This window comes from Ochotona princeps, chromosome 3 (genome assembly GCF_030435755.1).
Source record: "Ochotona princeps isolate mOchPri1 chromosome 3, mOchPri1.hap1, whole genome shotgun sequence".
In the NCBI taxonomy this organism is placed as follows: domain Eukaryota; kingdom Metazoa; phylum Chordata; class Mammalia; order Lagomorpha; family Ochotonidae; genus Ochotona; species Ochotona princeps.
Genome location: NC_080834.1, coordinates 44,179,421 through 44,190,693, shown reverse-complemented (window position 1 = coordinate 44,190,693; position 11,273 = coordinate 44,179,421). Strand labels below are relative to the sequence as shown.

At 35.1% G+C, this 11,273-nt stretch overlaps 1 pseudogene; it reads right to left on the bottom strand.

Annotated features, from left to right (window-relative positions):
- Positions 1-4,918: 4,918 nt before the first annotated feature.
- LOC118758903 (U2 spliceosomal RNA) lies at positions 4,919-4,990 on the bottom strand (annotated as a pseudogene).
- Between the last annotated feature and the right edge of the window lie 6,283 nt (positions 4,991-11,273).

Sequence of the window (11,273 nt, the reverse complement as noted above, 5' to 3'; positions counted from 1 at the left end):
AACTTCATAGCATAGGTATGTCTATTTCTGCAGTCATCCAGATGATTATCAGTGTCCAGGTTAGCGTTATGTAGAGTACCTGTCCATAGACTGGTAGAGAATTGACTCTTTTGTTCTTTGACAATGACTTTAATGGTTAGGTAAGCTTCTGCACTTTGTCTTTGGGAAATGTTTCTCAAGCTGCATGTTAATAGTGAACTGAAGCAATGTTTCTAGAAGCTCTGTTCCTTGCCTCCAGTCCAAACACGAAATACGTTATCCTCATCTTGAATATTAGATCCACAGAATTCTCAACTTTTATTCACAGGCATCAGTGTAACTAATCAGGCCCATCAGATTTTAGAATTCACATTAATTCAGGATACTTATGTCAAACTTTTGGTGACTTAACAATTTGGGGTTATTCTCTCAAACTTATGAATAAGTATAAAATGTGTAGCTTTTCTTCTAACTGTGAATACTTATAAACTACATTAAAGCAATATCCACAGTTTTTAGAGAAGAAGGCACAAGAGGGCTACCATCAATAAGATAACTCCCTTGGAAGGTTGTGTTTTTTTTGTTTGTTTTTTTTTTGGCATTACAGCTGAAATATTCCCTGCATCTAAATATATTTCCAAGTTTCCCAATTGTAATTGTTTCATTTTTGTACTGTATTTGGCTAAAATACTTAGTACTTTATTTAATTTAAAGCATATTCATCCCCCAGAAAAAACTTTGGTGTTAGAATTTTTTTTCAGGAAAAATATATTCCTACAACTTTACATAAATCATATGCCAATATTCTGCAGATCAGTTCTATGAAATGTTAGCAACATTTTGCTAGATATGAAATATCTAGAAACTTTTTAAGATTTGATTTTTCTCTAATTTTACGATTTTCAGTTTTGGAAATATTCATTGCAAAAATGTTTTAAAAGTTATTTATCAAGTATAATATGTTAATATAGATATTGAATGTTCATTAAAAGCAAAACATTTTCAAATATTGACTTTTTATTCATTAATAACAAAGTTGTATTTTTATCTATCAATACGCAATTCTCCAATTAATATTTGAACTTTTCTCAGTTATGACTTAAGAGAAAATAAGATAAATATTTGCAATATTCAGGATTTTTCTCTTTGAATTCAAAATCACCTTTATCATTAAAATTTTTACAGCTAAGCACTATAAATATTCATATTTATTTATATACATTTTAAAAATGCATATAGATATTTTAATTGGAAAGTCATATATACAGAGAGGTGGAGGAGAGACAGAGAAGATTTTTGGTGGCTCATTCACTTCCAACAGTTAGTTCTAATTCATTTTTCTTGGAAGATTTCTTAGTCTTGTTGTTATTATTTAAGTAACTGCTGGAGTCCAGCTCCAGCTGAGTTCGGAGGTTCGAGAAGGGTGCGTGGACTCGGTGATAAAGAAAGACATGGGCACTGTCACTTGGTGTCTTCTTGCTTTTTTTTTTCCTCAAGAAGAAGCTGTCCTTTTTATTTACTTAGACACATCACACACCTCTGCACAATCATTTGATTGTTCCATTTTTACTTCATGACTAAGTGGGTATGCACAGAAGTTTCATTATTTTATCTTTTACTTCATGGTCAACCAAGTGCTCTTAAAGATAATTCTGTAAGTTATTGTAATCAGTTTCTTTAAAGCAAGCAGTTATTCATTCTTCAGAAGTAGCCATTAGGTGACAACCAAAACTCCAAGGCCAAAACACACATGGTTACCTACTAATTAGTAAAACATTCCTACTACATTTTATTTTCACAACTTATCTATCACTTAGTGGGAGAAATACATCAAAAGAGAAAAAAAAACATAAAGATCTAAGACAAAAAGTTTCAAACATTAAATCCCCCTATAGCTGCAGGCTCTACAACCTCATAAACAATCAAACAATAATCAAAAGTATATCTCTATGATGTTAATAAAATCTCCCTGTATTTCCTCTAGTCAAAAAATTATGAAAGCGGCTGCAACAGCTACATTTTCTATGCTCTAAAGAAACTGCAAAGACAGACTAGCCTTTGAGATAACAATAACTATATTTATTGCCATAGCAGTTTCAGCTCTCACTCCCATCACCTGCATTAATATTTAGGATATTTATCAAGCCCTTTCCCAGAAGGTGTGCTATATGTCTGGGCCAGATCTCAGGGCAGTGGGTGGGCACACAATAAGTTGCCCAGAAATTGCACGGGCTTGATTGTGCTCCTGTGTGTAAATTGTCAAAGGCCCACTCACCAAGACATTATCAGAAACATTAACTCTCAAGCTCACATAGTTGCAAAAACCATCTCACAGGGGCAAACAACAATGCCTCAATAGATTACAGAATTCTTAGTGGGGTGCTTGAGTTTTCATGCAAAATCAAGGTGGTCAGAGAGAAATCCTCCAGTCCCTGCCATGCAGTGGGAAGCTCCCTGGGGCCCTCCCAAACAGGGGAGCTATTCTCTTCACACCTTCATGTCATCCACACCTACTGCATGGATCCCAGCAAGTAACTAATAATTTTAGCTTCAATCCTCAAATTCTAATGTTGCTCAAAATGTGTGATACCATTGGAAATAGTGTGAATAAATTAAATTTTTGCAGAATAAGTTCCAAAGTATTACTTTGAATCAATGAAATAAATGAAAAATAAAGTTCATATATTATGGAGCTTACTAATTTTCTGTTGGCAGCCCCAGATGAGGTTGAGTGTCATTTAGTTTGGTACTAAACAATTTACCATACTAAGAGCTTTCATTACAGATTTTTTTGTGGAAAATGTTGTTAGAATGAAAAATGCAAAAACTTAGAAGACCAATTATTTGCTCTAAATTAAATTTTTTGATTACAGAATATCATATGAATCTTCCTGTTGTGACTTGATTTACCATAAATGCTCCTCATAAACAAAATTTTAACATAGCAATTTTTACAACATAAGTCTATTTCTATCAAATATAAATTTAAATGCATACTTTCATTTGATTAACTACTACAGTTTGTCATTATAGGTATATGATAAATATATAAAGATTCCATGCAAGTTAAGTCCTCAACATTTGTTTCCCCCAAAATGAAACTAAATATTTAATTTTCTATTTTGAATGTTCCTTTAATATTTTTGGGTTAACCTTTACCTAAAGATATTTGGGGGAAAATTCGAAAGAGATCCTAATGATAAGATAATGGAGATTAGAAATAGTCAATAGCCAAGCATAATGTAGCGTGATTATTTAATTTACTCTCCTTGTATTCTACCAATCTAGGGCTCATGCTCTATTTTCTCATACTCATACGACAGGTTTATGCAGTAGATGATTATTTATTTTTCAAAGTTTTTAAAATCTTCTGTTATTTTCCATTCTGCACTTTGGAGGTGTCTGTTTTTTCCTACCCCTGACCCTCATTGTCTCCTTCAGCTGTAGTCTCAGCTCCAGCTTTCTGCTCTAGATGAGAACCATGGCCTTGCAGGCATAAGTGATGGCAGACAGCATCACAATCTATCCCTAAAACACGAAGCTGGAGGACCTTGACTGCCTTCTGTGCCATCCATGTCCTGGCTGTGTTTTTCATTTTTTTTTCAGTTGTCACCTTGCATGCTATACATTATGAAGAGATGTTAATTACATTGAGTTGGGAAAACTTTGAAAAAGGAGATAGATTAGCACCACACATCTTACAGGTATATGCATGTTTAATTGAGAAATTGTTTATTGCACATGTGTCTAAATCACTAAAAGATATATTTGGGCCTGGCAGCGTGGCCTAGCGGCTAAAGTCCTCGCCTTGAACGCCCCGGGATCCCATATGGGCACCGGTTCTAATCCCGGCAGCTCCACTTCCCATCCAGCTCCCTGCTTGTGGCCTGGGAGAGCAGTCCAGGACGGCCCAAAGCTTTGGGACCCTGCACCCGCGTGGGAGACCCAGAGGAGGTTCCTGGTTCCCGGCTTTGGATCGGCGTGTACCGGCCCGTTGCGGCTCACTTGGGGAGTGAATCATCGGAAGGAAGATCTTCCTCTCTGTCTCTCCTCCTCTCTGTATATCCGACTTTGTAATAAACTGAATAAATCTTTAAAAAAACATTAAAATCTTTAAAAAAAAGATATATTCATGGAAGAATCTGTAGTTTAAAAAATGTAACTTATTTGTTTTTCAGAAACTATTATGAAAGTTATTTCATTGAAAATGATTTGAGAATTGTTCAAAATTTGAATAGGAAAGGTTGTGGAAAAACTGGATGCAAACAGATGTAACCCAAACCATCTATTTGCCATGCTCACATTAGTTGCGGAACAAAGATATGAGTGAAGGACAAATTGGAGTTTTTGTTCTTGTTTAACATTTTTAAAATAAAAGGAGTTAATGAGTGCTAAGAATAAAGCAAGGCCATGGTTTTGTTAATCAGTCTTGGTTAATTAACTCACTTGAGAAAGCAATAATACTGAACCCAAGTGGTCCAACATCTGTGAGGTAAAGATAGTGGCAGGGCTGCTGGATATCCTGTGGCCAGGAACACTGAGCACTTTAGATCTGTATTTTTAGTGGAGTAATAAAATAGATTTCCATAATTCCTTACACAATGAGAGGAACAAAACCTCAAAAACAAAAACCAAATGCAAAGAATATGATGGACAACAGATGTCCTAAGAAATGTGCACAAAGCACATGAAAACAATGTTTGAATAATAAACACAACTATGAGATAGAAACAAAATCATGCATATTATGTGGAAAATTTTGCAGAAGTGTTCCACACTTTCTCTTAAAAATTACTTTTTGAAAACCTGGAAAGCTCTAGGATGCACCTAGAGAGTTGACGCAGAGAAATGAAGAGAGAGAAAGAAAGGAAAAGAGAGCAGAAACAACATCGCACACTACACAAAATGTTGAGCAGCTTCAAGGTCGGATCTGATTTACATAAAGTCAAATGTTTGAATCTATTAGCATGGATTACTACACTTGATCTTAGCCAAAAGGCCGAGAAGCGATTAGAATGGATTACTATTGTCTACTTTTCTTATGGTCCATATTTTCACAATATTATGCACATACCTCATTCTGACTGTACAGGTATAGTATTATAATATCTTTTGAACTTCATTTCTAACATTGTCATCTTGACATGATATTTATAAAAAGAAATCTACTTTTAACATACATAATAATATAGTTTAAGCTATTAAACAATTAAAAGTCATTTATTAAAATAGCTTGAAAAACTCCACTTGAAAGCAATAATTTGCTCATCCAAAACGAATTCTGTATTGTTTAAGGATACGCACAATTAGAATGAATTTCACATTTTCGAAAGAACTGAGGAACTGCTTTGACATGTCTACACATTGTTTTATCAGTAAATATTTGATTACATGTTTATCGGTAATTCATATTACAAGCAACTTTAAACATTTTATTTCTTTTATATATTTTAAGTGCAAATAATTGAACTAGGTATGAGCCAAAATGTTGATTAGTCAAGAATAAATATGTACCTTAGAGATATGCCTATAAGAATTTTTGTAGAACAGCATTTATCTCTCATTGAAAAGCACAAATATTGTTTGAAGGTTTAAGCAAAATGAAACCTTGTTTTATTCAAGCTTTATTTTTTATAGTTACTCAAAGCTATCAGTACTCAAAATTTGACAAGCGATTTTTCTGTAAGAGTAAGAATAGGATTGTATGTCAGCTTTTGCTCTTCATCTGTTGTGTCTGTGTGTGCATTTCCAGACTAAAGGAAAAGCTTCAAATAACTGTGGCATAAAGATGACAGAAGGGGAATTGATACTATAATATAGTAGGTTAAGTCTGTCCTGAGAAGCTTGCACCCCATTTGTGCTCCTATCGGGTCCTGGTACTCCAGTTCTGATCCAGCTCCTTACTAGTGTGAATAAATATGCAGTGGAAGGAAACCCAAGCCCTTGGCCCCTCACCTGCATCTGGGAGATCCAGAAGAAGCTGCATACTCCTGGTTTTGAACTGGCCCCTCTTTGGTTGTTGTGTCCATTTGTGCAGTGAACTAGTGGATGGGATATCTCTGACTTTCTGTCTTAGCTAATCTGTTGCTTAACTGAAACTAAGTAAATGACTCATAAAATAAGAAAAAAATGAAATTTTACACTGAGAAGAAATGTACAGATATGTAGAGTAGCTACAAAATATCAGGCTATCTGATTCCACTCTTCTGTTTGTTCTGGTGTGACATTTGTAGATTGCAGTTTCTAACGTATGGCTCTAACAGAGCTTTTGTTTAGGTATTTCAGCCAGCAAAAGGTAGAAAAGGGTATATATTTTTTTTCCTGATACTTTATAGAACTCAACTGCATTAAATGATATTCCTACTGACATCTGAGAGTGAAAAATGAGACAAAGAGCTATTTCCAGCAGTCTGAGAAATGTAATCTTTACGTGAGTACCCAAATATCCAGGAAAAATCAGAATTTCATATCTTGAGAATACCAGAAATGTTACTTATTACTGATATAATTATGTGCAAATGCATTTCCAGGGATTATTTATGTCTTCAATAGCAAAATGTACTACAGATGAATACAAAATGGAATAGGCCCTCTTTTGTTTGGTTTAGTTTCACATCCCTAGCATTTTCTGCAGTCTTCTTACGGCAAGATTTTAGATTTTAAAACCCATTTTCTTATGAATGCTTAATCAGAGCTTTAATCTTACTCTTAACTTTTAAAGTGTAAATTGAAATTTCTGATTGTTTCAGAATAAGTCAATCTTTACTCATTTCTATTTCTGTCCCATTTCTAACACAGCTGGTGGTATGGCTTTGGGGAAGTTGTGTAAGGTTTTTGCCATTCAGTTTTCTCTTATTTACTATGTTAGCACAGCTAGCATGATTTTTGTAGGCTAGTAGTAAGGCAGAACCCCATGATCTATACCTGTGATAATCATGTTCTTCTGTAGTGTTCTTTTCATGAATGTTTGTGGAACCTGTGGTCACCTACTTACCAGTTGAACACAGGGAAGCCAACAGGATACATAGAGTGATGAATGTGTTATTACCTGATTATTTTTATTTTATGTGTTATTGTGATAGGCTTTTAACATAGTGACTCTGCTTCCCTTGCAGAGTCTAAGAAGGCAATAGGGAACTTTACAGAGATATGCTGTTCAAAGACCTGAAAATACCCTTTCACTGACAGCTTAGCAAAACACTGAGGCCTTCCTCTTGACAATTTGTAAGGAACAGAATGGTCCTAACAGTCATGGAGGGTTGGAAGAGGATCCTTCTGCAGTGGAGCTTAATATGACACCATAGCTAAAGCGGATATTTAGTAGTCTTTTCATGTAAAAGATTCAATTGATGATTGGCAGATTCAGGAAAGCTGTACACTCTAAGTGATAAGCTATAGAAACTGCACGGTGATATATGTCTTTTTTTTTTTTTAGCAACTGAAATTGTAACACTGCTGTTTCTCATCAGGAGATAAGTAGATCAAGTACCTAACATGTATGAAAAGCTGAAACAGCATTGACTATTACTACACTACAAAATTGTAGGTATTGAAATTATACTGATTAATTTTTTAGTGTCCCTAACTAGCGCTAAGTCTATAAGAATACTTTCTGAGTGCACATTTCTTATTGTGAAAACTAGGTGTCAATTTAATTAGTAAGCTTGTTTGGGGGAATAAAATTATTAAGCTAAATGTTAATAGCAGACAACGTTTTATTTATTAAGCCTAATTCCTTTTTCTACATTTATTTTTATGGCAATATTACTAAATTCTGGACATTTATGTATAAGGAAATTCAATTTTAGAGAGATTAAGTAGTTTCAATCTAATTACTATTACTAAACACAGACAGAATATTACCTCCAGGAGTCTTACTTGAGTGTCAGTACCAAAGGCTGCGTATTAGACGTGGTGATGGTAGATTTCCTTCACACAGTCTACTGATCCAAATACTAAACTCTTCTAGGGACACTCTCAAAAACATACCCAGAAAAAATGTTTTACCTGTTTTCTGTATATCTAAGATTCACATTAAAGCTTTCCTATGGTCTAAATATGTAGTTCAATGAAGAGGAAATAAACCATCAGGAACAGCATGGGTGGTATACTAGGCTATTATGGTCCATCAGGCAAAAGTAAAGAGGCTCCGATCCATGGGTTCATAGATTTTTTCGAGTAGAAAAACTGACGTTTTCTGGATGAAAAGAAAAAAAGATTACATGCATAGACTGCTTAAGGTAGGAAGAGGTTATATTCTGAAAAGTATATTGAATGTTCTGGTAACAGATTGTTTCTGATGTTTTTCAGGGTAAAAATACAAGCATGATTAAGGGTGGAGAAAGGGAACAGAGATTACACACAAAAAAAGATAAGAAACAATCTCTCATGGAGTAGATTTATGTAAGGTAAAATAAACGTCAAGCAGTTCTAAGGGCATATTTCATGCTATCAATCACTGATTTAAAGGATAGTCAGTGTTTTGGTGTATTTCATCCAGCTGTGCAGAGTGTTCAAACACACATGTAGTAGTAAGAAGGCACTTGTATAGAATCATGTGTGGGTATCTTTGAAGATAACTATGGTTGAGTTTATTAGAAACAAAGAATTTAATAATTTGTATAATCATATTGGACCCTGCAATTTAAGATACAGCAGAGTTGAAAACATGTCAATGATGAAGAATAATTAGAATTGTGTCTAAGATTGTTAAAGTGTTAGTATGATGGAGCCAGAAAATTAAAGTATACTAGACTATAAGAGGGAAATGTGCAATTTAGGGATCAAAGAGTTTGCAGTTATTGTGTATAACATGTTCTTGCGGGAGATTTTATAAATGAAAGTTTGAGATAAAGCTCAGAAAGAAGAAAAAAAAACTTTCTGAAATAGCAAATACTTTAGGTTTTAACAAACATACCAAAAATTTGGTGGCCTGAGTTCCAAGGCATTGGAATAGCAAAAACTATCTGATGATTATTGGACTTATTAGCAACCCTATTAACACAGTTTAAAAGAAGTAAAGGTAAGCCAAGAATTAAACTCCACAGAAAACAATGAAAAATATAGGGGTTTGTACAATGATAATGAGTACTTGTATATCTATCAGGAAGTGGTTTCTGAAACCATAGCCTGAAAATTAAAGCATCGGAGGAAACATTTTAGAAATTAATATATATTTTTTAAAACTTTATAGGTAAAAACATTTTTTTTATACTTCCAACTCTCCAATTTTATTCCTTGGTCACTTACACTTCCTCTCATTTCTCCACATAACACACAATTCATACAGTATTGATTACAACTATATTGGAAGGAAGTAATATTGCAAGCCGGATGTTCCTGTTTAGTTGAGTATACATTGCCGTCTATGCCCATGAGAAGCCCGAAGTCCTTGCCAATGCGGTCATCCTGTGAATTACAAACCACACAAAATAGATGTCAGTGATGACAAGATATCTGCAAACACATTTAACAATCTCATTTGGACCTCAACAAGATAGAATTGAGATGCAATTATTCAAGACTTAACTAAATTGCACTTTTCTTGGGAAAAAAAAGGATTAAGCAAATGGAAAGAAACTAGCTGGGTAAAAATGGTAACCCACAGATTCTACTCAAGTGCAAGGAATAGTATGATGGCAGGAGTAGCATGGAGCTCCTCAGTTGACTGACTCCAAGGATGAAGTGATTAATATTTCAATATATATTCAAACAGACAGAACTCCCATTGAGTGATGAACTTCCCAAACTCAACACAGCCATTGTTGGGTCACAGCTGGCTGTAGAAACTTAACCTTCATTCGAGATCTCCCATCTGGATAGTAGAACCACAACTACATGTGCTGTCAGGAGCCATATACTATAGCTACACTGAAGCCATTTTGAATATAGACCTATGGGACAGTGGGAAACCCCCGGTTGGCTAGATGCTTGGGAAAGAAGTTATGAAGCTAATCACACGCTTAGCTTCAATTGTTTCTAGCAACTGTTTCAGAATGTGATTTATGCTGTACTTACCGACATCTTGTTACTGATTACCTACACTATTATTAATATAGTGGCTACTATTGTTGATATGGTGGCTGCTCAAGAACAATCGGTCTTGAGACCATGGCTTGCATCCCAGTTTCTCCTTCCCTCCCTGAGCCTTAGTTACTGAAGAATATAAAAACCCTCAGTTGAAATCAATAAACTGACAGCTTGATCAGACCTACTGTCTTGCTGTCCATTCTTTGTGTCTCTTGTCCAGTCATCCTCTCCTAGGTGGCTGCGACCCCGTTGACTGTCCTGCCGGATGGGACATTGTGCCATGATGGCTGCCTACAAAGTTCATATTAGAAAGAACCTGGAAATGGAAGTAGATATTAGCAATTGAACATAGGCATTTTCATGCAGGATGAAATTAAAGCTAGGTATTTTTAAAATATTTATTTATTTATTTATTTATTTATTTATTTATTTATTGGAAAGACAGATTTTACAAGAGAAGAAAGAGGAAGATCTTCTGCCCACTGGGTTACTCCCCAGTGGCCATAGCAGTCTGAGCTGAACTGATTCAAAGCCAGGAGCCAAGAGTTTCTTCCTGGTATCTGACACGAGTTGGGTCCCAAGGCTTTGGACAGTCTTACACTGCTTTCCCAGTCCTCAAGCAGGGAGCTGGATGGGAAGCGGAGTAACTGGGATAGAAACCAGCACCTATGTTGGATCCTGGTTTTGCAAGGCAAGGATTTAGACGCTAGGCTATGGCACACCAGGCCCTTGCCAGACACTTTGATACTGGATGTAGCTGTATTCACCACGGCCTTGATCATTATTAGAGCAATCACTCAACCCTCACTATCGCTTCTAGTAATCTCTATTTTATCAAGTTTTCCAGGTGATGGTCAGGCACACTAACATTTGAAAAACTCTAGTATAATGAAATGACATGAAAAACTAAGCTGGAAATTTGAGATATGATATAGTTTTCAATGTGACAAAACAAGAGAATTTAATATGTCATAATTGGGCATATTAGAGAGATGAAACACACATGATATTTATAGTAATTTCAGATGCTAACCTGCTCTGTGTAGTACATTGTGTACTAATAGTCTGATGACATTAATGAAATATTTAAGTTAACTAAAAGTATATTCTTTTGGTTGAAAACGGTTGAGATAAATTTTTCAGCAGAGGAAACCAAGACACCATGTTACATGATCTGCCTAAGGAGATGTAGTTGAGTGTTTCCTTTCTTCCTTGCTTTTATATATTTTACAATCAAATAAAATATGCATTCCATCAACCCTGCA